Below are 5,465 nucleotides of genomic sequence, written 5' to 3'. Positions count from 1 at the left end.
TTTCACTCATCCCTAAGCACCTCTCCTTGCCGCTGCAGTGGAGATTTTTCTAAGAAACACAACTAACTGCTTTAGGATTATCTCCTCATTCACCCCAACCCTAACTGCTTTCTCACAACAGAGACTGCAGCCTATTTCATAGTGAAAGTGAAAGCCTGGAATATAAGCACTATCCAACTCCCTCTTCACCAACAAATCCATCCACACCTCCTTTCCTCCCTTCCTTGCAGTGGCCATACCCTCTTCCAGTCCCTGCTCTAGAAAGCAACCATTGGAAAGATAGGGCTTTTTCTCCCAGGTGTGTAGATATGTATATTTCACCCATTTTTGGTGTGGAGGGATGCTTCCTCAGTCTTTTCTCTAGAAGGCAGAGACAACTGCTGATGAGCAGACCCTGCAGGCCAAAGGATACCCATGGATGTTAGCATAGAAAGAGGTATGGTGGAGTTTCTAAGCCCTCAGTGGCCACATACGTGTGTGTGTATGTGTGTGTGTGTGTGCACAGTGCTCTTTACATCCTTGGAGGTTCCAAGGGTTGTAGGAAAAAAGGGGGGGGGCTCCTTTGGGTGATTTAGGGGTTGGAGTTCATCTCTGTCAGCTACCATATTCCAGAAAAGAACTCTTGAGGAAGCTAAGAGTTTGAAATTTAAATCTGGCCCCTCAGGTGATTACAATGGCATATTTATCATGTCAGGAAGTGCAGTGGTTTGAATGTCCCCTACCCCCAGGCTTCAGGAAAAGTGTGCATTAGAAAATTAATCCCCAAACCATGTTGGGAGGACAGGCCTAATAAGAGGTGATTAGGCCATGAGGGCTCCACTCAGGAATGAATTACTGCCACTGTCATCAGGGTGAGTGCCTTCGGAAAGGACGAGTTCTCCTTTTTCTCTATTTCACCCCACCTTTGCCCTTCTACCATGGAATGATGCGATAGAGAAGCCATCACCAGAGGTCAGCCCCTTGGTTTTGGATTTCCCAGTTTCTAGAACACTAAGTAAGAAGTTTCTGTTCATTATAAATAACCTTGTTTATAATACTCTGTTATAGCAACACACAAAAAAAGACTATTCCAGGGACAAAGCATACTTAATAGCCTTTCCTATTGGTTCATGCCTTTCAGAACTTCCACTGGACTCTTGTCCCTAGCCCTGCAGACATCAAAGTGGCTGCCTCAAGCCACTCTAATCTGGATTCATTTACCACTCTCATAACATTTGCTGCTGAAGTTGTCAATGATCCTTTTCTAGTTCTTTGCATTTGACATTGCTGACCAATCCTTCCTCAAACCCCCCTCCTTCCGCATCAGACAACTGTATCCTAGTTTCCCTGCTTCTTTCTGGCCTTTATTACTTGTCTTTCATGGGTGCCTAGTCTGCCGTGACTAATCTCAACAGAACTAATGCCCAGAATTCTGTCCCTGGATTCATTTTTCTGTTCTTTTTTTTAAAGATTTATTTATTCATTTGAGAGGCAGCGTTACAATAGAGGGAGACACAGAGAGAGAGGTCTACACTCCACTGGTTCACTCCCCCAATGGCCAAAATGACTGGAGCTGAGCTGATCCAAAGCCAAGAGCCAGGAGCTTCCTCCAAGTTTCCCATGTGTGTGCAGGGGGCCAAGGAGTCAGGCCATCCTTTGCTGTTTTCCCAGAGATATTAGCAAGGTACTGGATAGGAAGTGGAGCAGCCAGAACTTGAACTGGCACCATCTGGGATGCTGGCAAAGCAGGTGGAGGCCTAACTCACTACACCACAGTGCTGGCCCCAATTCATTTTCTTATTATTTTATATTCTCCTCTATAATTTATAGGTTTTTATTCATATATATATATATATAATTCATACCAGTAGGTCTTAGCCTAGATCTATTGAAGCAACTGAATGTGTTGTTTATAATTCAGACTCAAAATGACTGAAATTGATCTACCTTCTACTGACTTCCACACCTACTCACCCAACTACATTTTTACTTCTATAAATGACACAAATTCACCTGCCCACCCCACCCCACAATCTAGAACATATATTTGAATACTTTATGTCTCATAGCCAATCCTTCAACAGCTTCTGTTGACACTATTAAAATACACTTGAACTCATCACAATAAATTTGTCACCGGAACCCAACCATAGCAAAAATCAAAAATAACATAGGAAAGAAAATACTCATAACAACATCATTGGATACATAGATTCAGGCAAATCTATCAATATGGGCCATCTAGCCTACAAATGCAGAGGAAGTAACAATTTTTCAGAGGCTGTTGGGATGGGAAAGTTCTCCTTCAAGTACAACTGAGTCTTAGATAAGCTGAGAGCTATATGTGAGCATGTATCACCAGAAATATCTCCCTGTAGAATCTGAGACCATTAAGTATCATGCGAGTATCACTGGTGACCAGGACACCCAGGACACAGAGACTTTATCAAAAACACGATTGCAAGCACATTTAAGGCTGACTATGCTTCTCTGATTGTTGCAGCTGGTGTTGGTGAATTTAAAGCTGTTATCTCCAAGAATGGGCAGACCCATGAGCACACCCTGGGTGTGAAACACTGGGTGTGAAACAGCTTATGGTTACTATTAACAGAGTGAACTCCACTGAGTCAACAGAAGAGATATGAGGAAATTGTTAAGAAAGTCAGCACCTACATTAAGAAAATTGGCTACAACCCTGAAACAGTAGCATTTATGCCAATTTCTGGTTGGAATGGTGACAACATGCTGGAGCCAAATGCTAACAGGCCTTGGGTCAAGAGAAAGAAAGTCACCCATAAAGACAGCAATACTAGTGGAACCACATTTCTTAAAGACCAGGATTGCATCCTGCCACTAACTTGTCCAACCAAAAAGTTCTTGCATCTGCCACTTGCAGATGTCTACAAAATTTGTGGTATTGGTACTATTCCCATGGGCCAAGTAGTGATTGGCAACTACAGCGTGGTAGTCCCCTTTGCTCCAGTCAATGTCACAGCTGAGGTGAAATCTGTTACTATGCACCATGAAGCTTTGAGCAAAGCTCTGAGTGAAGCTCTTCCTCAGTACAATATTGGCTTCAATGTCAACAACATATCTATCAAAGATGTTTGTTATGGCAACATGGCTAGTGACAGCTATAATGATCCAGCAATGGAAGCAGCTGGCTTCATGGCTCAGGTGATCATCCTGAACCATACGAGTTTATTAGTGCTGGCTCTGCCCCTCTACTGAAATGCCACATAACTCACACCACTTGCAAGCTTGCTGAGCTGAAGGAAAAGATTGATCATCATTCTGGTAAGAAGCTGGAATCTTCCAGAAATTCTTGAAATCTGGTGATGCTGCCATTAATGATATGGTTCCTGGCAAACCCTTGTGTGTTGAGAGCTCCTCTGACTCTCCTCTGGGCTGTTTTTCTGTTTGTAGTTGCTGTGTCATCAAAGCAGTGGACAAGAAGGCTGCTGGAGTTGGCAAGGTCTCCAAGTCTTCCCAGAAAGCTCAGAAGGCTAAATGAGTTATTAGCCTGAATATCTGCCACACACACTTAATCGGTGGAAGAACAAGTCTCCAGCTCTTGGTCTCCATTTGACATGTAAGTGTAACAATAAAGACGGGTTAATGATATCAATGCATCACAAAACTTACAAAAAGAAAAAAGAATGTCTCAAGAATCATTCGGTTTTTGGGGTGTGGTGGTTTTTAGTTATTAGTTTCTAAAATCAGTACTTTTGAGTGGAAACATTGATCAAACATCTGTCACAGCACTTTGACATCCGTGAGAACAAAGTTTAGTGAGAAGAAAAGCCCCACTAATTTGACACAGTCTGTTCTCCCACTTCATTCTTCTCAACATCTCTCGGGACGTGTGTAGTTTCTAATGCATATTTATCATTTCTCACGTAGACTATTGTTTAACATCCCTGAATTCTGAGTGTGTCATGCTGCAGCACAAGACCCATTAGTGGTTATGAAGTCATCGCAGTGGATCATAATCAGCACTTTTTGCAAAATGACATGCACCAGGAAGGTGTTTGCCTCATGGCTGGGACTCCCACATGCCACACTCAAGTGCCTGGGCTTGAGTCCCAGAGCTTGCTCCTGATTCCAGATCCTGGCTAATGCAGGCTTGAAGATGCAGCAGTGAGGACTCGGGTGAGTGGGGTCCTGCACCCACATGGAGCAACTGGCATAGGTCCCTGCTCTCAGGTTCAGGTCCCCTTCTTCGTACTAGACCATTGTGGGCATCTGGGGAGGGAACACGCCTATGGGAGTGCGTGTGCTCTCTCTCTCTGATCTATGTGTCTCTCTGCCTCAAATAAAATTTTGAAAATTAAAACTGAAGTGCACAGAATAAACAGAAAATATCAGTGTACAGATTACATTTATTTTTATTTATGTAGACACATTCACATGTACAGATACATAGACTATATATATATTCAAATAATATTGGATTCCAATCAAAAAATAACACTTTTTTTTTTTTACTAAGGATAGAAGTCAGAAAGTTTGAGAACCACTGAACTGCTTGTTCCCTATTTCTGGTCTTCCTCACTGCGGACCTCTCCCTCTCTCTCTCACTCTTTTTTTCTCCATCTCTGCTTCTCTAATAAATAAATAAATCTTAAAAAATATTAAAAAAGAGTATATTAGTGCCAAAGCTCAATACATTGTTCTCCATTAAACTGCCCTCCACGACGCTTGCTGTGTATTTCATTCATACATTGTCTGGTAAAGACACATGCCTCTTCCTTATCCGTCATGTGGGATCTTTCACTTATGCCTGCCAACTGCTCTTCGTGAAGTTCTCTTGCATCTGTTCCAGTGCCTTCCTCTCCCTCCTTGTCCTCACTGGCTCTACATTGTTCTAGTCTTTATTTCTTGCATGGCTGATCGACTAGACTTCAGTCTGCTTCCCTGGTTCTGGTCTGTTCACACTCCCATCAGCCTTTCACATCAGAGTTAGTTTTCAAATGGGAGGTCTGACCTTAACATGCTCTTGGAAAAACATGTCTGTAATATATTCAAAGACCTTTATACAGTAATATTAGGCTCCCAAAACAATGAGATACCTTAAGTAAAGTATTACCTCCAGGAAAACCAGATTTAATGAAAAAATTGAATGTATTGGTTAATTTGGAATAATATTTATAAAGCATATATTAAATATATTTAATATCATACTTTAAACACTTAATTTTGAGCTATTTAGTAGTTGTCATAAAATTATTGAAAAGATGAAAGGAATGAATATGGCAAGATTGTACAGGGTGCTTGAATTCTTATTTTGCATAATAAGAATCTGAAACCAATGAATAAATAGTACTATAAAAACATTTTTATAAATGAATATCTAAATACCTAAAAGACTTTAAGTTATGTACACTCAAAAGTATGAGAAATGATATAATACACAAACCAATGCATTTTTCAAATAGTTATAACAAAATACATAAGATAATTTGACATTTTAAATTGATAGTCAT

General features: G+C 41.0%; 1 pseudogene; it reads left to right on the top strand.

Moving 5' to 3' along the window:
* The first annotated feature begins 2,595 nt into the window (after positions 1 to 2,595).
* Positions 2,596 to 4,459, top strand: LOC138849526 (elongation factor 1-alpha 1 pseudogene; annotated as a pseudogene).
* The last annotated feature ends 1,006 nt before the right edge of the window (positions 4,460 to 5,465 follow it).

Source organism: Oryctolagus cuniculus, chromosome 4 (assembly GCF_964237555.1).
Source record: "Oryctolagus cuniculus chromosome 4, mOryCun1.1, whole genome shotgun sequence".
Lineage (NCBI taxonomy): Eukaryota > Metazoa > Chordata > Mammalia > Lagomorpha > Leporidae > Oryctolagus > Oryctolagus cuniculus.
Note: the sequence above shows the minus strand (reverse complement) of the source record. Positions and strands in the feature narration are given on the sequence as shown.